Here is a 27,030-nt window from a genome sequence, read left to right on the forward strand (position 1 = left end):
AAAGGAACAATTTTCTCTCATACAAAATGCCAAGGTAAAGCAACCTTTGAGAATGTATTTGTTTAGACCTGACCAAACTGGATCTACTTTGTTGTCTCATATTAAAATTGTAGTCAAAGGTTACATGCAGCCAGGAACACCCGCAGGATGACAAGTCTGGTGCAGGGAAGGAAACATCTTACTTTCCAAACCCTGTCTGTATTAGCATTGTTTCCCTTTTCAGGGGTAAATCAGAGACCTCCATGTGAACAGCAAGCCCCAGCTGTAAATTCCAGAGTGAATAACTTTCCACGTATCGTGCTTAGAATTTTACATTGCTGTTCTTAATGTGCTTGTGAAGAAAGGATTCAATTTTGAAGCCTAAATTGAGGCTATTCTAGTAAAATCATATATTGGTTAGGCACTTAAGCATACTGTAAAGTATATGGTGTGTACAAGACCCCTGAGAACGGGGCCAAAACTAGTACCATGATAGAAGAGCAGAAGTCCAGACAATGAGGAAATAATAAGGACATGAATGAGTCTTAAATCCTGCCCTTAAGAATCATATTCCTGTCTTTCGTGCTCTCTGCCTGCTTTAAGATCCTCTGTCCAAAACTATCCCTGACATTTTTTTAGGGGGCTTAAGTTCTTTTATTTATTATTATTTTAAACTTGATAACAGCATCAATACATGCTCAGGCAGAGATGGGGATCCAGGTTTAACTCCCTCCCTCTGGAAAGTGCCATTAGGGCCAGACAGTAAATGACTTGGAAAGAAAGGGTAGTTTTCATCACAGGTTTCACTTGACTAATAAAGGGGGAGATGGGGATGGGAGGTTGTTGAAAAAGAAATTGTGGTTTCCGTTCTATCCAGGGGAATGATTCCAAAGAATGATTCTACATTTCACAGTAAAGAGCCACTGAATAAAACACAGATCTTGGAAGAGTGACCCAAACCCTCAGAAGGTCTTTTTCCAAGGTGTGTACCCTGCCTGTGAAACTACTCCTAGGTTTCCTTCTGGTGTTATAAATCCCACTTTTTTTTTTTTTTTTTTTTTTTTTGTAATTTTAATTTAATTTATTATTATTTTTTTTTTCCTGCAAAGTAGCACAACTTCATCAGGAAAACCAGAAACTGTCCTTGTTCTGTGCAAAATGTAAAGTTTGAAGGGGGAGGATGTTCTTCTAGGGGGGAGCCCTGATGTATTTCAAACCCCTGTGTTAAAGAAGTTCAGCTCATGTCTGCTGCTTGCTGGGCAAGTACTGTAAGGAGGAATTATTATGTAATAAATACCTGCTTACCTCCTCCTATGTGGTAAAAGAGGGCACATGCTGCTGGTGCATTTTCAAAGGGAGAACATGGCAGTGTGAGATGCAAACATCTCCTGGAACAAATTCCTCAAAGAGGGACCTGCTTACCAGAGACCAACATCACGCTCAGGTGTGAGGTGGATATTGGCCTGTTCATTCCTGTCAAAATGTACTTTTTTTTCCCCCCTGTATCAGTCTAGAATCAAACTCAAATGACAGGGTATGGAAATGGACTGTAGTATACATGTACTCAGCAGCGCTGGGCTTACCAGGACTTTGATGGCCGAATTCCGCATTTATCTGGACAAGGGCTGCACAGGGCTGATTTTCAGGAGTGCAAAGTATTTACAAGTGACATATCTCAGCAGATCAAAGGAAGCTGTTACTGCTTAGCATTTCTGGCCTGTAATCTGCATTAATGTCTGTGCTCTTTCCAGATTTATCTTAAATGTTAATGAAAACACTGAATTTGCCCCAAAGCACTAAAAATTTGGAGAAGAAAGTGTGGGATGAAAGTTTCCAGCAATATCACTAGATCTCTTAATGCAGATACAAGACAAGCAGGTGGTGGGTTAAAAACCATAATGAACTGACACCTTTTCTTCACAGAAGGTGTCACAAAGGTACACCAAAGTGCTGCAGCTGAAACTATTTTAGATCGTAAAAGTGTAAATGAACTGGGAAAACCTTACAGCTGGGTGGATGCTACAGAAAGTGTTTATTTTTTAATGGGCAAGTATGAAGGTTCTGCTGCCCTTGCTTCTACCATTAGCAGGTCACCCACCTGAACACACAAGGCAAGGCCAAGCCACCCCAACTGGCAAGCACAGCCCTGGCCGTGGTGCCCACTCCCTCCTTGCAAGCACTTGCTGCGGTACAAGGAGCACTGGGGCTGGGATCTAACACACCAGCATGCTGTTTGACCTAGGAAAAATACAAAATATTCAAGTACCTGTCTCTGAGCATGGATTAAAAAAAAAAAAAAAAGGAATAAAAAAAGAAAAAAATCAGTTAAGAAAACTCTAATGACAGGTATTTCACAAACAGGAATTAACACTTTATTTATCATTTCTCATTATTTGGTCTGCTTTTAATACACTTTTAACATAATAGAGAGGACATGCAAGGATTCAACATGCGAGTCTGAGACCATAGTGTAATGTAATGCAAGGCAGATGCATGGCAGCTTTTACTGATTCTTGAGATCTAGGTGTGCAAAATACGTCAGTGACAGACAAGGCATCAAGGACTGAGAAAAGAGAATTTCTTTTCAGCGGGAGGCATTCTCAGTGAAAATGAAAGCTGTTCTAGATGTGGTATTAGAGATACAGAGAAACTGTAAATTGAGTATTTCGATACCTATCCACCCCTAATTTTAAGCAGTTTTAAAAAATGAAATAAAGAAAAATGAAGGAAAGCTCTTTTGTTGTATTCAGAACAATCAAACACCAGGGGACTGGATGGCTTAGGGAACTGTTAATGGGATAGAGAGTATTTCAAGGTCACTGGTTCAACTCCAGCTCAGGTTAGTAGTAATTGGAAGTTATTATTACTTGATGGCTGTTCAGTAGTTTAAGTGACATGGGTTGGTGGTCTTAATGTAACATCTACTGAACACCTGTCTATACCACACACACACAAAAGGAGTCGTTACTGATGTCAATTTAGTACTTTTCACTGGGGATAAATTTAAAGATAAAACATAAAATAAATCAAAATAATTTATAAACAATCTGTGTCACATTCTCTTTTTGGTATGTCATCTGTACCTCAGAGATGACATTAACCTACAGGGACATTCTGTGGGTTAGGCACTACTCAAGAGACTTTCTCTTTTTGGTACTATGAGGAACCTGGAGGCAACTGCACTAGAAATGCCTTATTATAAATCAAGGTTGGAACTTATAACGGTAATTAATGAATTAGATCTTACATTGGTCAGTCCAGTCACAGATATGCTAACCTTTTAAGTGCAAGGCAAAACTGCATTCATGGCCATATGAAAGTATGAATGATTACTCTGTGATAATTCAGAAAACTGTTGTGCAGTGTGTTTGGGATTTATGACAATTCAGCAATTACAACAGACATTAGGCTAAACAATATGCTTTGAATTTTGTTCACTATATTATCACAAAAATCTCAGGTGAAGATGTGTAGTTCATAAAACCTAAATAAAGGATTTAATTGATTCTGAAACACTTTTGATTCCCCCTGAAAATCTTTTTGTCTCTTTCTGGTTTTATGATTCTGCTTTCATAGACTGAACTTACTGAAACTTTGAACATGTTCAACCACATATAAAGCCAAAATAGTTACTCCCATATAATTTTAATTTGTATTAATCACGTATTAATTTATTTAATCAGAGTTATTGCTGAAATAAAAATATTACTTCAGGATAGGGTTTTGAATGGACAGAGTATTTCACATCATCTACTGAAAACTCATTCAAGTGGGTAATATTTACTATTCCCTTCACATAGAATTATTCCTCTCAGTATTAATCAGACAAATTTTCAAAGGTGTAGTCATGAAATTAGAATGTCTCCATGCCTATTCTGATATATGTTGCTCAGTAAACATATATCTTTAGATACACATTTACCAGGCAACTGAATTTTAGCAGAGTGACATAGCTGTATGCAGGAGTCCAGCAATCCAAACAGATATTTTCTTGATGGAGAACTCATTGCTATGCAACATATTTTTAGTTTTGTTTTTAACATGCTTTGGGTGGAAAAAAAACAAACTGGAGGTAGACTATTACAAGCTAGGTTTTGGATATGTCAATGACTCAGGGCTATAAATACAATTATGAGGCACTATTTCACTGCCTCATGCTGCATTACTTCGGTAAAAAGAAAACATCTTTGCAAAGTCATGACAAGTAACACCGACCTAGTACCCCAACAACTATCAGTGAGAAAACTTCCCTCAGAGCACAGGAGGAAAGGGTTCTTTCATCAATAATTGAAAAATTAGAAATTTATGGTGTTCAAGGAATAAGAACGCTGCTAAGACAATAACCCACATTCAAATCACAGGTGGAATAAATCCTGAAACCACATTAACAACATTTTCTGTGTTCTGTAATGTCCTACGCTTCTTAGTCTTAATACAGGTAGCTGGACATTCATAGATTTCCATTTGTAGGCTTTTCAAGTCAAATTTTTGACTTGAGAGAGCCTAAACTAATCCACAGGGTGGTATCGCTAATACTAGTTTCTACCATGTCAAACTTTTAAACAAAAGATTTGTATCTTATCTTCTGAACGTACATCTCGACCACCTCCAGACCCCTCAAGACTACTGAAAAAATGTGCAGTCCTAACCCTGTAGAAAAGTCTTGTGTGTGGCCCAAGACATACTGCAATAAGTACAAGTGAAACAACTCAGAAGGTATATTTATCACTTTGAAAAGAGAATATTTTTTTTTCCTGCTTATGTACATGGCCCCTTTTTAGCAGTGAAGTCCTAGTATGACCTGTGGGATCATTCATATGATCAAATGCTTGCAGGATCAGGTCCAAAACCATTCCACTTTTGCAACACAGCCCTACATCATGTAGACATTTTTATCAAAACATATTTCTACTATTTATGTGTTTATAAATGCATCACATGCTTTTATAACTTACATTTAACAATCAAATAGCTGATGCAACTGTTTTTCCCCCTTCACTTCTGCATTTTGAAATATTGTTTCACTACCAATTTTCATCCTCCTCTGCCTCCTCCTTTCTCTCTCACTTTTTATTTTTGTTGGTGACCACAACTGTAGTTTCAGTAAATAAAGCTAGTGCTTGATAATGTGGAACGGCCAGGAGCTTAACTCTGCCCTTGGAGATCGCTTACATCAAACCAGCGATCAAAAAGTGGTGCAGATAAAATTTGTCATCAGGGATTTCCTACAAAAGAATTACAGTGGAGAAATAGCCTGATCGATACTATGGATTTTCACTGCAGGGGCTGATAGTCCAATTGCTGTGAAACACTCACACAGATAAAAGGGCATGGCTGCCACTTTGTTACAGACTGCTGACTCAGCGCAAAGCCTGTCAGGTATTTATAGGCCAAAGTGATACAGAATTATCACCTTGCAGTGCCCAGCTCTTGTTAGTTCTAAGATTGCCTCCCTTTATGGGATTGCTAAATGCAGGTGAATGGAAAAATGATGGCTAACAGCTGTCAAAATGCAACAGAATGAAGTACTTAAATCTTTTTTTATCCATTAAAAGGGTAACAACCAAACATATATCATAGTGCAGACGCTGTAATGATATTTGGGGCCAGTAAACTAGGGGTTATAAACAACGTACATCTGATCAAAATGGTAAGGAAAATACAAAAGGGAAAAAAAAGCAATAATAAAAATTCTTCTTGTTACTCTACAATATGTGGCCTGGCATTTACTTTGATGCTTTCTGCAGGGATATCTGAACTCCTCTTCAAGGCTGCTAGGACCAGTCTCACGCCTCCATCGACGCTGGGATAATTTTATACCCCATATACTGCACGGGAAACTACTTTAAGAAGTCATTGGGATGGCTCCAGGAACTCTACTTCATTGTTCTAAGCCAGTATTTTACACTCACAGCAAGATAAAATGCTGATAGATACCTAATATTAACCAACAGCATTAAAGGCTCATTGACTTCAAGGACCGTTTCACACACAGACACTTACAGGACCAGACCACGATGAAGGCAAAAGAAATACACTCATCTTTTGTCCAACAGGTAGCATAAAGCATCTCTGTCCTCATATACAGCGCATGATTGACTGTTCTCAGCTGCAAGTTATTTCACTGCTGGTATTGGCCTGAATGCGTTCCTTAGTAGCTGCAACTCTATAGGAGAAGATACTACATATCCTTTTATCACTCTGTGTAGTACAGCATGCATTTATTTTTGGAGATCACATACAATGAGTAATTGGTTTTGACTGCGAAAGGATATTTGGAAGATCATACTAAGTTGAAGAGCCCAGTAATACAAAAAAAGACAGGATGCTCGATTCAGAGGATTTGCACAGACTCTACCATATCCATAGCCTCCCAGGTGTTTTTCATCCCTTGAGTTGATGACTCCACAAGAGGTGTTTGGAGCTTAAAACCAGTGTGAGAAGTCATTTTAATGCATTTTTACATACACCTTCTTAGCAGGGACGGTACCAAAATTGGATGTTACTACCTATTATTTTTGTACTGTAATAGTACTGAGAAAGATATATCAGGAGTCTGTTTTGTTAGATAGTGAATAGCCTCATAGTCCATCTCCCAGAAAACTTAGTTTCCAGTTAAATCATTTTTTTTTCTCTAATATAGCCTTGTAAAAAGTTGACATCCTCAGCATATCACCTACTCTTCTATCACCACGTTCATCATTTTGAGAATATTTCTTTTACTTGTAAGAACAAGATGGGTCTTAGTGTGCAAGCAAACTAAAGTTTACCTTTTTAATATTCTTGGAATATGAGTAGATTTAAATAGATGCAGAGAAGTGAACACTATTTTGTGTGTGTGTGTGGGGAGGGATGAGGCATTTGATTTTTATAACTTGGGCCCATCTTCAGTTATACAAAGCTTCATGTTCGGCTACATCAATACAGCCAAATTGTATTTGTTATTAAAGTAACACAAATCCAGATCTTGCTTATTCCTAGAACAAGACTAAAGGGGTACCTGGCCCAACAAAAGCTGAGGAGTAACATGGAGAAAAATGAAACAAACGGGTTGGGAAGCTGCATGTGGATTCTTCTCACCTGAAAGACACCTAGGCATCTAGACACCCTCGTCTTCTGATGGATGATAGAAAGGTGCATAAAAGAGGGAGGAAGCCCTGGACTATATTTAGGAGAGCTCAGATGAAGCATGGATATATCTATATCTCTTCTCGTCCTCTGCCTCAAGAGGAAGCCTAAAAGGCCCTGTTAGGTGAGATGAGTCATCCCAACTGCTTGGAAGAGGCTAATAGATCCACCACAAATAATGCTTTGAAGACCTAATTTTGTTGGATTCTTCTCCATTAATACTGGTTTTAAAACTATCTTAGATATTTTGGAGAAACACAAACAGGAGGATTAAAAGGTGATTTTTTAAAAATGTCTTGAGAAGGTCATGGCCAGGAGTAGCTGAAATTCAACAAAGTTTATGTACCTAATGCTTTAGACTTCATTTAATAGCAGAGCTTTAAATTCAAGGAAGAAATACTGCACAAAGACCAAGAACTATAATATCCAAAATAACACAAAGAACCTGGATTTGCATATTTTGAGGAGTTTTCAGTATATTTAACCATATGGTTAAATAGAAAAGCAGAAGCTTTGTAGTGAAATGCACAAAATTCAAATTAAAAAAATATATAATGGAAAGTATCAACTTAAATAACTGTTTGATTGCCTATAAGAAATGTTGCAGGTTTATAAATCAAAATCTTTCCTAACCAGATGAGAAGCCACACCTTTCTCCATGCTCCATAGGGAAATTACCGTAGTACTTGTCTGAACTGCCTGGTGCTGGTAGAATCATAGCTGCTCTCATCACAGCATTGTTGGATGGAAGTTTACTGTCACTAGCAATAAGCAGTAGATAAAAGGATGGGGGGGGGGATAAGATAACAAAAGGGAAAAATAGAAGCTAAAAAATTCACCAGAGGTGAAAAAAGGGGGAAAAAAAGAGGAAGATATACATAAACTAGTTGTTTTTGTCTTTCTAGTTGCTATGATGTGCACAAAGGAAATAGACTGAATAAAATCACATCTCAGGAACACCAACATAAATTCCCCCTTGCTTTGACAAGTACGTAATTTTGTGCAGTGATGCTCTTCACGTCTGGAGAGTTATGAGGCAATTTCATTCCCATCTGACAAATTTACAAAGAAACATTAGAGAGAAGGGATTAGAAAAGCGAGAAATCTTTATAGACTTTTTCCTCAGGCTGTATTTTCCTTCCATCTTTTGGCTCTTCCTTGAGGAATATGTATGAGTGACTCATTCTCTATGAACGCCATAACCGAAACACTTAGCAGATAAGCATAACATGAAATGTGCTTTAAATCAACTAATTGTATTTACATTATCTGGGAGGGCTGATCCTGATTGGCTAAAGTTTGTAAAAATTTGCTATTGTGCATTTTCAAGATAACAATTTAAAACTGGGCAAAAAAAAAAAAGCTAAAATATTAGCTCCATAACTTTGCAGAAAAGTCAATGTCAGAAAAATAATTTGCACTTGCAAAGAACTGCTCAGCTTAGAGCTCTTATTGACCTTTTCACCCTTATAATGGTCCAGTGAAGACCAACAGTATTTTTTCATTTTGCATGTTGGGAAGCTGAGGTAGATTAAATGAGCTCCTATGGTCATGGTGAAAATAAACATCACCAAAAAAAACAAAACAGACAAACAAACAAACAAAAAAAACCACAACAAAAACACAGGAGGAAGCTAGGCTGAACTCACCCTTCTGTGTTGCAGAGAGCTGGTCCATTGACATCGAGCTCTGCAGCTCCAGTGAATGTCTACTCCACACAAACCACTTGCTGGCACATGTCGATAGACTTTATCCTACCAAAAAAACAAACAAAAAAAACAAATGGAAGGATGAAACCAGGAAAGAGCAAGATGTTAACATCTTGCCAACATCCCTGAATGTCTTGCCAGGGAATTCCTTGGTTTTGTGGTTGCACCAAAACAGCTTCTTTCCACCAAAAATAAAAACACTAGTTTAGCCTTCTCTTCACTGACAGTGGAGTGTTCTGGGATGTATTATTCTAGAAATGAATGATAACAAGAAATGCTGTAAAGGCTTTGCTTTCTCCTACAAGATTTAAAAAATGCAGACAGTCATTGCTCGTTTTAGTTATACTGCTGAACATATCTAAGCAGAGCTGATATATGGTTACTACAGGATATAGTATTTTATGTTCTATGAGTAATCAGCATAATTTTTTTTCTTTTTCTTTCTTTTTTTTTTTTTTCCCCTTCATTTTTTTTTTAATATCAAAATTTTGACGCCAATTTTTTATACTAAGTGATTATTGGTGTAACATCAACGAACTAATAGCCTGGGCCCTGCTAGTCCAGATCTTTTGTTTCTGTGCAGTTTTGCATGGGTCCCCTTTTAAGGTCATTTCAAGTGCTGGATGATGGTACTTCCCTCCTCCTTTTATTAATGAAAATTATATGATGGTGCTCGGAAGTTCCAAAACATATTCCTTTCTTGGCACAAAGATGAAATATAATAAAATGCAGATGCTTTCTGATACAGAACACAGATGAAAATGTTTTATAACCACGACTTATGGAGCAGAGGAAAGCACAGGGGACACAGTTCCTAGGGCCCTGGTTGAAAGCCCCAAAGCAATCACTGCAATATCTGTAATATGACAGAAGAAAGTCGGGGGAGGGGTATTTATTATCTTTTTCATGGGACCCAGGTGAACCTCCTGGCAGCCATGTTTATGACTCAGGATCCATTTTAAAATAGTGAACCATAATAAATGGAAACTCAGATGTGTAACCGTGCTGGATTTTAGCATGTTTCAAGTTTTATTGTCTCTGCATTTGTAATCATTTTTGCACAGAGCACACCATTTCTGGAAGAGTTTTGACTATGCTGTTTCAATCTTTGTGTTAACTTCACTTGACATCTCCCCTTCCCCTCCTGATGTTTAAAAAATGATGGAGACTAGATAACAAATTCTGAGACTTTTGTTCTGGTTAAGGAATTAAAGTAGGATTTGAAAGCATTACCTCCTTTTCTAATTAATAGTTAGACAATAGAGGAAGTACTTCCTATGCAGTTCTCAGTCAGAAATGTTGGAAGCCACCTTCTGTGGTTCCTGAAAGTCCGCTTCCTCCTTATTCCCTGGGAATCTTGGGAAAATAATTTCAAGAAACAGGTGATTTTGGCACTGTCTTTAAAAAGAGAAATTAATATTTTACTTCTTTGGACAAAATATTCTCTTTGTGTTTCAGATAGACATAGAAGCACAGATGTTTGCTATCCCCTGCCCTTGATGCACAGTTTAGATGTGCCTTTACCCCAAACCAAATAAAAATTGGTCACATATCCTTTAAACTTACGGAGAATTATCAGAATTACCAGAAGTCATTTTGCAGTGGGATTGTCTCTTCAATATTGGTTAAACACACTGAAAATGGATCCTGGAAGTAATACCCCAAAAAAGAGGTGGATCTAAACCAAAGATCTTGTATTTTCATCTGTGTAACCTTTCAGCAGTTCAATGGCATTTGTATAAAGGATTTCTTGTTCCAGTCTGTTGTTGTTAATAGAGATGGAAACTCAGCTCAGCTCAAGATCTAAACTTCACATAGCTAAGCAATCATTTAGATCACAGCTTACGTCTGGTTGCGCAGCCTGTTCAGATACAGTCCCAGGACTATGACTGCTTATCAGAACATTTTCTTTGTGCAAGAGAGAAAAATCTTATGAGAAAAGATATCATTACTAATATTTCTAAAGTGCTTTGACAAGAAGATGACCACAAGTACAGTTAGTTTCAAAATATTTTGGCATTTTTGGCTTCCTCCCAATCCAGAAATCACAAGTATGAAAAAAATACAAAAATGTAGTTAAAATAAATGACATACTCAGGTGAGTTTAAGGTCACTATTTATCCTAACCAAATTGGTTCTATTATCAGCAAGAAATAATTTATCTAACTCACTTTCCTGAACACTTTCTCTAAAAGCCTGAACAATTACACAATGACACCTGCTCTTGGTTCACAATGGAACCGAGAGCATGAATATATGGGCCAACAGTATTCAGCATCTGGGGGAACTGAGTGATTGTTCTAAAGCTGTACTTAAGGTATCATAAAGCCACCTTTCCCTTTGGCTGCACTGAAAGACATGGAATATGGTGTAGCCCTGTATTTTCACTGTTTGGAGCAGTTTATGGTCCTGTTATTCTGCAGCTCACAATTTAAGACTTCACACCGGAGAGCTCTCCACTCAATCCTACAGAAGACATTCCAAAACAGGATAGTTCACTCCTTCATTTGCACAACAGTTTCAACAACTTCAAGAATTTCCTCTGAAAACATTTAAATCTCCTTCTAAATATTTTAGGTAGAGTTATCAAAAAGTGCATCTCTGTGGAGGTTTTTGTAAGTGCTGCTGTACTTAACAAGTCTGAATAATTCCTATGACTGCATCAGTTGAGTTGGCTGATAGCTGGGTGCATGCAAGATGTCTTAAATAGATACTTTAATATATAACTACCTTTTTCATTAGCACAAATGGGTGGCTAATCTTTTTGAAAACTTAATGCATACCTAGCTCTCTTTGAAAAAGAGTAGATTGAAATGAAGAGGGTGCAAGTCTATTTTAAAAACACTTGAAAAGATGCAAGAAAATATTTTTTTTCTTTTCTGTATGTGTGAGACATCTAAGCCTAACCAATTTCATTATACATGTAGTGGAAATCAAAAATAATATTTGAATTATTTTGATCATGATAATCCCAATTGTTTTGAAAGTAAATTGTATTTGAAAGTCTCTCCAGAATGTACTTACAAATTCATAGGAATGCCATTAAAATACAGCATTAATTAACATCCACTTTTATAAAGTGCTTCTAATATTGTGTAAACAAGCAAGAGTTGAAAAGCTTATTTTTAACTTGTATCTGCATATGCAGTGTGATCATAGTGAGTTACAAAAATATCCAAATAGCACTGGGAAATGAATTTTCACAGTTTGTTTCTGGTTGAAGACACACCAAAGTACCTGTCTTTAATTTGAGTAGCTGTGAACAAAAGGTACTTGCCAGCTTGCTTAGCATCGTATTTATATGCTCATGTCAGTTCAGCCATGGGTGGAATACTGATGTGTCAATATTTGTTAGCCAAAAAGATAATAAGTAACTGACTTGAAATAACTTAAAACAATCAGAAGCAATTGTGCAGCAGTGTATCAGGTTAAATCTGACCATGCCATATTTTATCTCTTCAAAAATAAAGCCAATTGGAAGGCATACTATGTAGTTCACGTTCAACACAGGAGAAATTGCTGCAGGACTCTGGACTCTGAGGCGAGACGTGTTTAACCACCAGGCAGACTTCCACAGCCTGCATTAACATCACAGAGTGAGGGAGAGCTCAGGTAGAACTGTCTGGGGACAGACAAGCAAGATGTATGTCTCCAGCCTAGTTTTAAGTTTAGAAGGGAGAAGCAACATCAAAATCCCCCAAACTTCTGTTTTTCTATTTGAAATCGTAATGATTAAGATTTATTTAGGAGTTTCCCAAGTAAAGACACAAAACCAGTAGAAAGACATCTAATGGTTAAGAATAGGTGATGGTTAGTTACGTTCATGTTGGTTTTACTGGTCACAATTTGCTTTTAGTATCTGAAATCTAATCCAATATTTTCTAAAATCTAATCCAATATTTTCTGAAATAAATGTTATTTGTTCTACTATCAAATTCATCTGGCGTTGGCAGCAAAGTGTGTTGAAAGATTTAGGGAAAAACAAAAAAACGTAGAATGACTTAGAGAAAGAAACTCCTTCCCCTCTCCTTTATCTTGTTATATATCATTTTAGAATTCAGCTCTTTCTTGTATTCCAGATGACTTCTTCGGGATTACATTCCATGTGTGCAGAGCTTGGCCTAGCATCACATTAGGCACATAATTATTTTGTATACATCACCAAGTTAAAATTATTGAAAGAAAAACAAAATTTACCCTATGACTATCACAAGATATTCTGTGTTTCATTACTCAGTAGTGGGGAGAAGTTTTACCTATTGGAATACATCCAGAAAATGTCACAGAAACCTATGTGTCAAGATCTTGAATGACGCTGAATGTTGATTTTTGGGCTCAGCTGAGTTCATGCAGGGGCTCTCAATATATGTCTCTGAAGCTCTACAGATACAAATAGGGCTTCCCTATATTTACCTCCTTGCACAGAAGTCACTATCCCATCCTGAGTTATACTGATACAGAAAAGAAGGGAATACTGAAGGATCAAGATAGCTGGCATCCCACAGTTAAGGTCTTCAGTCCAGAAGACCCACACCAGCTCAAAGCTTTGGGCTGCAAAATAATTATCAATAGCAAGCATTAATAAATTACAAACAGCAGCAAACTATTAGGTACTACAAGGACAAAACAGTTCATCACAGTGCATGATTCTTGAATCCTGTAACAGCAGGGGACTTATTAGGGGAATTTTTTACCCTTAAGACATATTTTTTTTATATATATATATTTTTTTAATACTTTCTTTTTCTTTCCCCCCTCTTGTTCTTTAAGAAAATCCTTGAACTGGTCAATTATAATACTTTCCAGAAACAGTTAGTTATTCATGCCCACATACACCCATTACAGTGGTAATAGTAATAATGTGATGGTTGAGATGCTCCAAAGGTATAATAAATACGTAATTTGTAGGTGAAGGCAATACTTTTTGTTAGGTCAACTGATTATAGAGGAAGAAGACAAACTTTCAGAAAGATAAGCCCTTCTTCAGACTTTAACTGTAATAGCCATCTTGGACACACTATTATAAAAGCTTGATATGATGCTTTAAAGCAATGCTCATTCCTCAGATCACTCCTTGGACTCCTTCAGAAGCTGCAAGTCTTCAAAAGTGATCCAGCAAATGCTAAAGTGCTCTGTACTTTTCAAAGGCTAAAAAAAATCTTCCTGTTGCGAAAGAACAATAGAAAATGATTTTGCTTCTTTTTTCTTTTTTTGGCTGAACACCTTCCAAGTTACATGTTTGGATGATTACCCTTCTCCATTTTAAATGGTTATGTTTACTGAGCATTTACAAAGAAATAGCAGTCTGCTGAGAGCTAGGTTTGCTTTCATGAAATGTTCAAATAACTAGTATCAAGAAATGTTCAAATAATTAATGTCAGGAAGAATGGCTCACAAATATATTAGAAGTTTAACATTTCTGAGTGGTCCTGAACAGTGTCTGAGATGTAGCACAGGAATTTACAGGTGGAAGGAAGAATGCTTAATATTTCTCTGCTTTTGAGCAAGACTCGTCCCTACAGTAAGAAAATTCCTCTCAATTCTGTGTGGTTGTTCTCGACCCTACAGATCGCACAGTGCAGAAGTGCATTAGTGCTGGTTTCCCCCATGCAGACTCCTGATTCTGAAAGTGTGACAGAAGCCATTTGGCAGCACCGTGTCACTGAAGAATATCTGTGTGCAGATGGAAACTCCCATGCATTAGTTAAATCAGCTTTCAGTATCTGTTGTTTCACTAGGAAAGCACAAAATTTGTTTACCCCAAGCTCATGTCCTAAAAATTGATATGTCTGCTAGGAATGCTAGATGAACTGAAACCTTCAGTGTTCTGAGGACAGTATAATCTATACATGAAATAGTTTGACCTCAACTTTTACATTCTTTGCCATCTCTCTAATATTTCTGCACCATATTTTATTATCTCTAAGCCAGGGTAGAGTTTAGACTTGGCTGCCAGTTTAGGCTGCCAGTTTAGACTTGTGGGTTTCTCACCAGTGGTCTTTCCGTGTAACCTCTGGACAAGACACTTGCTCTTCTCAGCCCTCAGTTTATCTCACCTATCGGTGAGCATGCTAACACTTGCTTACACCACAGAGGAGTCACAAAGTTAGTTCATGTATAAAGAGATCCAAAAATGGGAAATATAAAGGAAATGCAAAGTGATACCACGTTTCTCATTTAAAATGAGTGGGTGACAAATTGCTCATCAGATTGTACAATTTGGGTTGCTCTTTCTTGCTTGCTAATTAACCAGTCTGACATTATGTTTCCTCCCTCTTGCATACACCCTGCCTCTGAACTAATCAGGGTTCAATGACAGCATCACTTATCCCAGGACACATTCCAATAATTAAGGTTTGGAGGACATCTTGCAAACTCCATCATATACCAATACGATTTTCTCTCCCTCTACTGCTGCGTATCTGACATGTGACAAGACAAAGCCCTGCTCTCATATACATAACAGCAGGATGCTTTCCCACCTTTTAATGGCTGACTGAATTTCTTCCCCAGCAACTCTGACAGTATGAAAGTGCACTGTAAAAATCACTGTGTCTCAAAAAGTGAAACCTCACAGTCTCTGGACTTAGGGAAAAAAAAAAAAAAAAGAAAAAAAAAAGCATGTTCTAATAAGCTGCATCTATTGAAAAAGCATGTTCTAATAAGCTGCATCTATTGCTAAATACTCTTACCTAGATTTTTTTTTTTTTAGTGCAGAAATGTACGATCCCATATAAGCTGTTTTACTGCCTATACTCTTTTCCTTACTTTTATATTGATTCATTTGATTTCCATGAATAAAAGCCCATTTTGGCTTTGTGTAGGAAAGGAAGCACAGGCTGGGACATCTCATACTTGCTTGGAGAGGGGAGACAAGCCAATACAAATTTCTGCTACTTGATTTCTTTTTAAACCTTCGTATGCAGAAACAACAAAAAATTGCATGCTGGGCTTTCCACTGCTGCACGCCCAGATTATCTTCATTAACACAAACAGAATGACTCTGTATTTCCCCACTTGTAACTGGCTATCTATCTGGCTTTGGTAGCTCTTATTTAATTCATTCTTGTAAGCCAATTGAGTCAGATTGCCCCAGGTCTGTAGAGACCGAACTTGAGCATAAATTGGTCATTCCTTCCCCAGATGCTTTCTCCCCTTTGCTTTACCTGCTTATAGAAGCTGACTCGTGAGCCAACAAATAGTCAGAAGCATGAGCCCCCATCTAAGCTGAAAGTTTAAACCTAGCAAGAGCAGTTTGGTCCCAGGAGTTAAATATGAAAATAAAAATAAATAAATAAATAAAAAAGAACAAAGAGAAAACAACAACAACAAAACAACTGGATTCTATCTGCATAGGAAACTTCAGAAATGTAAATTATTTTACAGAAGAGATTTAAATTTGCAATTTTAGCTAATTGTACTTTACTTTCCTGAGAGCATCAGTTTGAAAGCAGCTACAAATACCTTTCTCAGTGAAGCCTAAACGTCCCAGTGATCAGCTCTCTGGAAAAGCAGATAGAGAGATCATTTGTTTTCTCTTGGTGCATGATTCTGAAGCACTACTTTCATCAGTATCAGAAATAACTCTGAAATTCTGGCTTTGATCCCATCAAAAGCATGTTTTGCCATTGTTTCGAAGTATTCACATTTTTGACTGTAGTACAATTAAATAAGATAATAGCCACCCCTCAACAAAAGAAAACAAACAAAAGAACCCCACCCACTTCTGTGGGTAACTTTATATCTAATAGTAAATAATCCAATAATTTATGTTTTCTCTCCTGTTTTGGCAGGACTGATTTCTGAGCACATATTTAAGATTCTTAGCCAATAACCCTGTGCTGGTTCATAAAAATACAAGGATTTTCTTTACCTGTCTCATCTGAATGAGAATCTTACAGGTCTTCCAACCTAAACGATTCTACAATTCTTGAAAGAATAAGCTTTATATTCATGTGAACTGGAAGAATACAAGAGTAGCCTAGCAGTGTATATGATTATTAGCCATAGAAAGGATCAAATATACTGACTTCTGACATATAGGTATATCAACAGGACTCAGTCAATAAGTGCCTTATGTGTACAAGAACAGAATGCATTCAAGATGCTGAGTCACAAAATGAAGATAACTGAGTCAGCAGATTATTAATTTTGTGATCTGTCATCTATTCATGATCTGTCATATAGTTGCAGAAATACTGCAGAAACATGCACAGTCTTTGCCTTCAACTTACCTACTTCTTTTTATAGTACCTACTGTTACAATATGTGGCATAATCAAATACTTATTATCTGGCAAAATAGGCATGAATAGCATTATGATCACATACTGTATGGTTACATTCTGCACAACTGTGTAGTGGTGAACGTAAATGCCTTGCACCAAAATACTAGGCAGAGCATCTGCAAATGTCTGTGGAGTTGTTAGAACTTTGTAAATGTTATATTGCAACAAGAGCAGTGCTTTACTTGGTAGGCTGCCACTACTTCCAACATTATATTTCATATTCTCACCACAGAAATCAGGAAAAAGAGTATTTCCTACACATAGAAAATAATTGTGAGGAACAGTTCTTTACGTAGTATGAATCAGCATACTATCATAGACTTATACAATATTATGTTACATCTCATATTATTATATCTATATAGCTTCCAACAAACACTTGAAATAAAATTGTAATGATACAAAATGCAAGATACAAAAAATAATAAAAGATAATTTTGTGCCTCTAAGTTATCCTCATTTAATTTAACATGATAGATAAGACTGGAGTAAGAAGCGGGAGTTGTAGGAGCCTGAACAGAGCTCCCCAAAGACACAAAGACAACAGGAAATTAGCCGAGGCCTAGTAGCATACCCAGCACTACTGCCGTCCTGAGCACACTGCTGCTGGCTCCAGTCTGAATCTAGAATAATTTCTTTGCTCTCTTTCGCGTTATCAGGTACTTGCTTTTTTTGGTCCAAAAAAATGTGCTACAAAACCTCTATTTCATATATAACTTTCAAGGGCACTTGCATAAAATGTACAAAAAGCACATTTTTGTTGATGGAATGGCCTTTTGCTAATGAGGTAATTAGTGATATTACAGCAGAAAAAAAGGGGGGGATTTCTTTCTCCTTTTCTCCCTTTTCGCAAACCCAGTGAAGTGGCAAATTTTGTCGCATTTGCTGTATGTGCACAATATTTCAACCAGCTCCACAAAGTAATGTGTTTTTTGAGTAGCTACTGTATTTGCTGAAACTAAGTTATAATAATTTGATGACTAGGAACAAGATTAATTCAATGAACTACGATTCTCATGACAATTGCAAAATACAGTAAGGGACAGAGCTAGTATGAATAGAAATGTTTAGGGCATCTTACTGCTTCATCAGTGAGAAGCCTGAGATGGAAAAATATCCAGCATGGATATTAGGGGGGTCATATCTCCTGAGATGCAGCAAGGTAATAAGTTAATTTCTCCATAAGAAAACCAGGAGCTGCAATGAAAACTATCATCAGAGGAAGCATGAATATATATACAAAAGAATAATAATAAAAAAAAAATAAAAAGTGAAAGATGTAATTACATTAAATTATAGCAACTGCCATGTGAAAGTACCAATGAAAGTAACAAAAAGAATTGTCATTTCCTTTAGAAATGATGTTTGATAATATCGCAGAGCCTTCACATCTCCTCACACATGGAGATGTGCCAGTTATCCAACATCTAAGAGGAAAACAAAGAGCCCCATTCCAGCCTCAGTTACAGCACAATTGGGAACAGCACTTGCCTTGTCAGTTAGGATGTGACAATCAAAACTAGAGCTCCTAACTGAATGATCTTTGAAGGAGAGGATTTTTTTTCTATTAAAAGAGCTATAGTATCTAGTGCAAAGAGACAATGACCTCTCTCATGCTCTCTCACAGCATAAATAACCACTACCTCACAATATAAATAACCACCAGTAATACTAGAAAAAAAATATAAAATGGTTTGCAGATTAACATTTTCATAAGGTATATATATACATATATGAAACCCAAATTTAGAGCAAGTATGCGATAAGCTCAGAGGTTATGTAAAGGCCTATTATTCACTGAGGATAAAGAAGTATTTTTCAGCTGCGTGTACCAGAGAACTGGGATTTGGAGATCTATAAATAGCTCCCTGAAGTTGTGGAAGGAGAGAAATATGGCAGAATAAAAAAATAACTAATTATCAAAAGTAGAGGTGGAAAGAAAAAAATCTGTTCTCAGTCAGAATGAAACCTCAACTTTTTCTCCTGCCATTCTTTCATTAAAAGTTAAAATTTTTCATCAATCTTTCATTCTTTCACCCCCCCAAAAAAAAGAATACTTTCCCCAGATGATATGTTAGCTAGGTGTTTTGGCACCTGTTGGGATGTTGGATGCTATGGTTCGTGGTTCTCTGCATTGTTGTTTTACAAAAACATAATGTATGAGATCATTCAATTTCTTCTTTTGGAATAATTTTGTGCAAATATATGAACTAAACAATGTATGCTATGTTTCTGTTGGATGTATAATTACAGGGCTATAGAGCTTTCCCCCAGCTCCATGGTCAGGGATATCCGTCCATCGCAGCATATCTGTTTGGTGGGTGATTACAGCATTCATCCTGAACATGAGGAGCTCTATGTCTGGTCTTAATAAGACCTCATGTGTTAGCCTGTATCTTTGACCAGACAATACAGGAGTTGAAAAAACTTTTCTCAACAAACCTTTAAAACATTACATTCCTATCCATCATGCTATTTGCTAAAGACAGAACAGTGAGATCACATTTGGAGTATTGAGCACCTATCCGGACTGTTATGTAGTTGGTTATATTTACAAAGAAACTATAACTATGGAGTATTAAGTATTTTTTCAATATAAGGTTAAATGAAAGCTAGGATAAATTAATATAACTCACTTAAAATCAGAGCAATTGTGCCCATTAATTCATGGCATACTGCAGTGAGAATATGCTAACAACAGGATTAAGAGAGATGCCCATTCTTGTTCTGCGAGAGAAATAATGGACCCTCTAATTTACTGATTCAAAACCAGCTTATTCTACTTTAGAGAAGAATGCATTGGGTTGCACCTATCCACCAAATGTGAGAATATCTATTGTTAATTTACTTTTTATGTATTTTTATTGTAATGGCTGCTAGCAAAACTTAGGAAGAGTATATGGTCCCACACAAGCAGCTGTGAAAAGATCTCCTAGAATTCAGAAAAACTGCATTGTTAATAGACTACTCTTAGTGAAGAGAGAAAACACAGTGTCAATCATGCATGCTGACAGGGTGCAATTAACCCAGCATCAAATTGTAAAGAGATGGATGGGACCAGATGGTCCTGTTATCCTAACAAAGGATTATACAGCAAGTGTCCTTCGGAAGAAAGAACGTTTTTTAACACAGACCTTTGGAACAAAAAAGAAATTACATGAACTAAAGAGACATTACAGAACATAGAAACCAACAAATGATGTTTTAAATATGAATTCCAATAGTTAATTACGTGCTTTCAATATAAATATATATTAATTTTTGATCATACTGACGTCTACTGAAATTTACCCAAGAAGGTCTCTCAAGATATTGACGTCAGAGAGAATCACTTGAAACAGTCAGCAAGGAATAATCGAAAACCATCGTTCTTACTGTTCTTGAGAAAATGTTACGTTGCTGATTTCCAGGATAAGGCAAAGGTTGGAAAAAAACACAGTATGCTACATAAACTAGCACACAACTGGTTAAATGTTAAAATACTAAATAATAATTGATGCTCAGATACAAAAATATATACTTGAATATACTGACATAATTATAATACTTATGTTTCCTGTATTTAAGGGGGATTTCTACAGGTTCCGTATGAAAGATTTAAAGCTTTTTAGCCTAAAAAATGTACAAAGGGGACTTACAAAGGAAGCAAGATACAATACAGTTCCTAATCACCTATTGGATCACTGAAGAAAATATGCTTCTCGGATTCCCTTACAAGTAACCTGTCTTCAGTCAACAGTATTGTATTTTCTATTCTTAAAATAAATTAGAATAAAACAATAACAAACAAAAGTGAGGAAGCCACACAGTAGAGCATCAAGTAACCAGTTACACATTGCGGATTTGTGGACCTATGGTGTAGACAAGCATGCTGCCATTTCGGTACGTCTAAGAAACGCAGAGTGCATCAGAGGTTAGAAACCAAACAGCTTCCTTCTTATTCCTGCAAACTTATTACATACACACTCAGAAAAAAAGCAAAGTCACCGATCTATGCAGGACTCCTAGTTTATATATACCCCTTATACATATTAAATATTCTTTCAGTGAGATACGTCTTCCTTACTTTCACACCTAAGCACTGTTCTAGTCCAGATGCACATGCAGTTGCACACAGAAAAACACACACACATATATATGTATTTGTATGTGTGTGTGTATATATATATATATATATATGTATGTATGTATATATATACATATAAAAACATCAGGAAGCCCAACCCAGCAAGGGGAATACAAGCTTAACTATTGCTCCTGTAAGACAGTGCAGGTGCTTCTTCTATAGGAAATTTTTCTCAGAGGTAGAGAGGGAAAATAAATTCTATTTTATCAGCTTAATGTAGTATAAAACAAATTGAGTTTTGGCAAGCTCATGCAAGATTCCTTTGTAGAAGGCAATGTCTCTGATCTGCCCTGCAGACACTTAGCCACTCACAGCAAGTCCAATTCTCTTTATATCTGACCTGCTATGAGGTGTGCTGTGCTGTGTTTGAATTTTTCTGGCAGAGGTGTGAAGAAGCTTGTATGGTATTTCCCAGGGTTTTCTTGTTATGATTCTCCTCCTTTTCTAAATTCTACAAGATCTAGACTTGTGCGAGTGTCTTCAGATTGGCTTCCCTTTCCTTTTATGACATCACCTTGTACCAAGCCAAAGAAAATGTTTTACAGCATAGATCAACACAACCACAACTAAAATTATCCAGTCTGAAGAATATCAGCTCTCTTCCAACTAAGGAAATTGTAAAAGATCTAATCAGCAGATAGAAGATAGCCATAGAAAATGCACATCAGCATACCTTAACAAAAGTGAAATAAATCTTGAAACTTTAATTCCCCCCTTTCTTGGGCCTAAATAGGCCCCTTTGGAAAACTATTTTATTGTTTCTCATTAAATTAGAATTGTGCTGAGATGCCACTATCTACCATTTCCTATTAGTATTAATGTAAAAAATAAAAATCACTGCATATTCAATGTTTACCCAGTTAAAGCTAAAAGTAAAAAAAACAACAAAAAACAAAACAAAACAAAAAGCAAAAAACTGAGTTGTGTTTTTACTTAATTCATGCTAATTTGAAAAGAAAATTCTTTATTTTTTTCCTTCAGTTTGCATCTGCATTTAAAGATAGTAGTATTTTCTAATGATAATTAAGAACCTTTAATTTATTGGTTTATTATTTCTGTCCCACATTAGCAGCTCTTACAGAAACAGCTCAGAGATACCACATATGTGAACGTGCTTAATTCCTTTCTCATTAACCTCAGAAACACACACTAATTTCCAGCCAACTCAGACCACAAGTCACTGGATTTTCTTCGCTTTTGATGTTGTTAGTAAAACTAGTAGCTTACAGTACAATTACATGTCCCAGGTCTGCTGCTCACTGAAATTTCAGCTTTTGTGACCCTCTTGTGTTTAGCAATTATTATTATAAAGAGTAGCTTGTCATGTATCATCATTTACATATTAGGGTATGTTCTATTAATGAATGTTAATATTTTTTTGTAGAGTTTGCTCAAGGCAGAATGCTTGAATTAGAAGCTGCTACATTTATGAAGAAAACAGAAAGCAACAGAAATATACATATTGATAAGATGCAATTCTCCCAGTATACTCTTCTTAATATTGCAATATTAGTAATCCATGTTCTAATTTGCCTCAAGACTTTTTGTTTGCTACCAAAACACAGTTACTGAAGATTTTCCTTCTTTCTTTCTTCCTTTCTTCCTTTCTATTTATTTATTTATTTGCTTATTTATCATTCACAGAAGTGAGCATGGGCACAAAGTAGAGCTGGAGAAAGAGCAGAAAGCGATGATTCTTGTTCAATGGACAGTGGATCAAGCTGGGAACAGGGAGCAGCTTTTATAGCTGCTGTTTTCCTCCTTGGTAGAAATTATCTTTGGGGATTCTACCTCTTCATTCATAATTCAATGTTTCCTCTGATCCATTATTTGGAAGAAACTTTACAAGATATGCATGCCTTTTCTTATCCCCTTTTTGGGCTGTTAGAGAACATTTCAACATCTGTAGCTTAAAGCATAACGGGACTGATCGCACAAGTTCATTAGTGCCCAATCCACAGTTTTCAATGGCTGCATGCCATAGAATTTCTGCTTGAGCGACCTCGACAGGCAGTGGTGTAGTCATATGGAGTTTTTAATAAGTGTCAGAAAACCTGAAGCACTAACGTATCCCTAATGTTACTTTTTGGCATCGTTATCCACTAGAGATGAAAGAATGAAATTGAAATGTCTGTTTCCAGAAAAAAAAGAAGTCTCACCTGGGTTGAGTGTGAGGCAATGAATGGCTCAAGAAACCTGCATGAGGATTAGGTTAAATCCCTTCCAACTCGCTTGTTCAAATCCAGCAGGGGTCAATTGGAAATTATCACTATTTGACATCCACAAAGGCACACGTTTGGAAATAGGCTTTTTAGTTGCCTTTGGGGATGAGTTACCAATGAAATTAGTTGCTGGCTTCATGAAGAGGTGACTGCATTAGTATTTATTATGTCTAGAGTTGACGCTGTGCCCTGTGAGATAGGACACAGGGAAACAGAGAGACCGTTTCTCTCAGCTTAAAGTGCAGAGGAAGAGACATGGGGCGGTATGGATCACAGACATTTGTGAGTGATTGATAACCAGATCTTTCATACATACAACAGAGAAGAAAACATGGTGATCCATATGAGTGAGATAAGCTGACAGCACATCTGAAAGAAAGCCTCTCCAGTATATGTTCTGGACATAAGTCAGCAAAGTTTCAGCCTCCAGATGCAGCCAACATTCCAGGACATAAGTTTGTAGAAATAATTTAATGAAGGGTCTCAGAGAAATTAGTTAAAGCAGGGAATAAATTATGTTGCAATTATTTTTTGTTATTCTAGTACACTAGTATACTAGCTGGTTTGTCTCTACTAAACTCAAATAATAAGTGAGTAAAAAAAAGCACAGATTTGACCCTAAATTATATGTCTGCTATGTATTTACAAATGCATTCTTAAACTATTATTAGTGTGATTTTCATGGCAAGATTTTTTTTTTAATCTATATATTTTTAAAGACTACCCTAGCTGAAAGTTAATTTTTTAATGAATCTGTCTTTGACCAAATGACTGTGATAACTGTAAAGAATAAAAAGTTGTTTTTTTTTTGTTTTTTTTTTGTTTTTTTTTTTTTTTACTATTACACTTCACTGAATAATTTGTATTAAGTTACGCTTTAAATCAGTATTTTCTCAAATTGAAGAACAACTGATGCTAAAGTATATGGTGGATACTTGTAATTTGCATAAAAATTAAAAAAAAATGGTTTATCACTAGGATTCTTTCTAGCAAGGATTTCTAAAACCAGTGGCTAGGAAATATTGTTGGCTTTCAGACCACACTTCATCTAATTATATGAGAGCATATCCACAGAATTGCAAGGGTTCATGGAAAAGATAATCAAATCACAACCATTCAAAGAGAGAGAGATGCTCAATGTGGAACTGCTGATACAGCAATTTCATTGCAGCAGTTTAGCAGCAAAAGAGTAAAGTTCTTCAATAGATGCCACAGGTTTAACATTTTTGAGTATAGAAAAGCATACAGAAATGGAAAAACAAAACAAAAAAACCCACAAAAGTATTTGTTTTAATGCAGTTTTGTTAACATTTTCTTAGAGAAAAATAATTTCCATGTACCCAACATGAAGCAAGCATCATAAGTAGTTTCAGATGAGTGGCATTAATGGTAAACTAATAATTTCCTTTAAGAAAATATTAATGATCAGAAATGTACTTCTACAGGTATTTGTTCAATGCCTTCTACGTTTCTTCATGTACAACAACATAAAAGGGCTTTTATTCTCAAAATCAGACTGTTATGGCCAAAGCCATTACAAAGGTTCTAATTGATTCAAAAGAGTTTTTACAGATTCTCATGGTTGAAATACTACAGATACTTTTTTTCACCTTTGCAATTATTTCTTTTTGTTGTAGAGTGTTAAAACAATGCAACAGATCATGGAGAAAATAGATCTAATTCCCATTCTTGTAAGATTACATATGTGCTGCTGCGAATTTCCTAAGGGACTTTACTGAAAATTTGGTCCTGAATTCTAAAAGCTGGCAAAGACAAACCACTGAGTTCTCGTTAGAAGATATCTGGAAGTGGTACTAATGGCAATCCTTAGTGTTTTTTGTTGGAGAAAGGATGGCACAAAGCTTATTTAATTCCTGCATTCTTCTTTTTAAAAGAAAAATTTAATTATTAAACATGACTCACCTTTTAAATAACACTACTACTATTTCCCTTGTTAACTTCCAGTTCTGTATGGACCAGACTCCTACACTGGAATTAGAAAGCTAGTAGTCTACACATACATTAAGCACTCGGATTTATGGTTTCAGTGTTACCTTACCCTCAGCAGCATTAAAACCCATCAGAATAAAACCTCTGTGTGAGCAGTACCCCTCTGCAGGACTGTGAGCCCTCGTGATGTGAGGGGCAGAGGCTCCATAACCCACCTAACTCCACGCAGGCTGCTAGGAGTGACGGGCAGCCCGGCTCGGCAGGAATACTGCCACAGGCCTGCAGACCAGCAGAAATGTTGTTCTGCCCCTCCTCACCCTATGGTGACTTGTGGCACAGATCTTTAGCTTGGGCACAGGGCTGAGCAGCCCTGTGGTACCCATTGCAGGTTTGGGGCTGATTGAGGTATTTCTGCCTCAGCTGTCTCTGTGCTCTGCTCCTCTGATGGAGAAGTTTGTGCCAAGATTCTTGGGGTTTCTTACAGACAGTGTTTTGAATTTGGGTGCTTAACTGGGAACAGTTTAAAGAGATCTGATTTTGAGAGGGAGAGCATTAAATGTTTCCTGAATATTGAATCCTTGTAATGGGTCCCAAGGTGATTGTTCCAAATTGGGAACATTCAGAATTGCTAATCCCTTTAGAAATCCGAGTCCACAGGGACTTGTACAAAAAAACATGTGGCAGACCAGGATTTGCGTTCAAATATCCTCTGGGCTTAGGCTACTATACATAATACTGGACCATTACATACAATACTAGGGTCTAAATCAAAAAAGTAGACAACATGTGAGAGATGCATTTAGACAATCAGTATAAACATAACCAACAAGGAGTTTCATGATGAAGTGATTTTTTTTTTTTTAAACATGCATTGGATTTTTTTTTTTTTTTTAATCAGAATTCCATTGAAATGGATTAAGTCTTTTCCTCTCCCTACAAAGACATGCATTGTTATTGATATTTTATGTGGTAGATGAGTTAGATGGAACAATTCCCTCATGATATTTTGAAACATATCTTTTGCTTCTCACAGTATTTTTTATTGGTCCTAAACTTAATGTTTCATTTACACAGGTTTCTTACATCAGGGGCATATAAGCATCCTTTGGCCAAAAATGTGTCAGAAGTACACATCACAACTTTTTTCTCCTTCTATTACTTTACCTTAAACTTTATTAAACCCTGGATACATCAGTCAATCTCAGTTTACAGTTGGTGTAATCTTACCTAAACTCAGACTTGCACACTGCACGTTTTCCATGTTAACTGGCAATGCTAAATTCAAAAGTTTTGCTGGTGCAAGCAGTTGTTTGCCAACTCCTGCTTTCAAATACATTGAAGACGACGTTGCCCATGTGTATATAAGAGCAAAATTCGGGCCTCTAACATCTGATTTGTACAGCTGCAAAGAACAGCTAGGAAACAAACTCCACAGATTGGGGTTAAAGTGGGCTCCGCATTGAGCGTTGTCAATAGGTTCCTTGTTGCTACGGAAACTATTTCCTTGGTAGCTGCATGTTTGCCACATCTTACTAAATTGGTGTCAATCTCAAGCAAAGAACAATGTGTTGTGGCATCAAAAGAAATAAAAACCCAAATAGGCTTAAAGTTTATTAAATAATAATTAAA

The 27,030-nt window shown here is 36.5% G+C and overlaps 1 long non-coding RNA gene across 5 annotated transcripts in view; it reads right to left on the bottom strand.

The window, feature by feature from the left end:
* LOC101798355 (uncharacterized) overlaps nt 1-27,030 on the bottom strand; it is a 258,592-nt gene that overhangs the window by 66,611 nt on the left and 164,951 nt on the right. For all 5 annotated transcript variants that reach the window (XR_011804399.1, XR_011804400.1, XR_011804402.1 and 2 more), the window contains one exon: nt 8,757-8,861. This is a non-coding gene — a long non-coding RNA (uncharacterized lncRNA). The remainder of the gene's footprint in view (nt 1-8,756; nt 8,862-27,030) is intronic.

Source organism: Anas platyrhynchos, chromosome 21, assembly GCF_047663525.1.
Source record: "Anas platyrhynchos isolate ZD024472 breed Pekin duck chromosome 21, IASCAAS_PekinDuck_T2T, whole genome shotgun sequence".
NCBI lineage: Eukaryota > Metazoa > Chordata > Aves > Anseriformes > Anatidae > Anas > Anas platyrhynchos.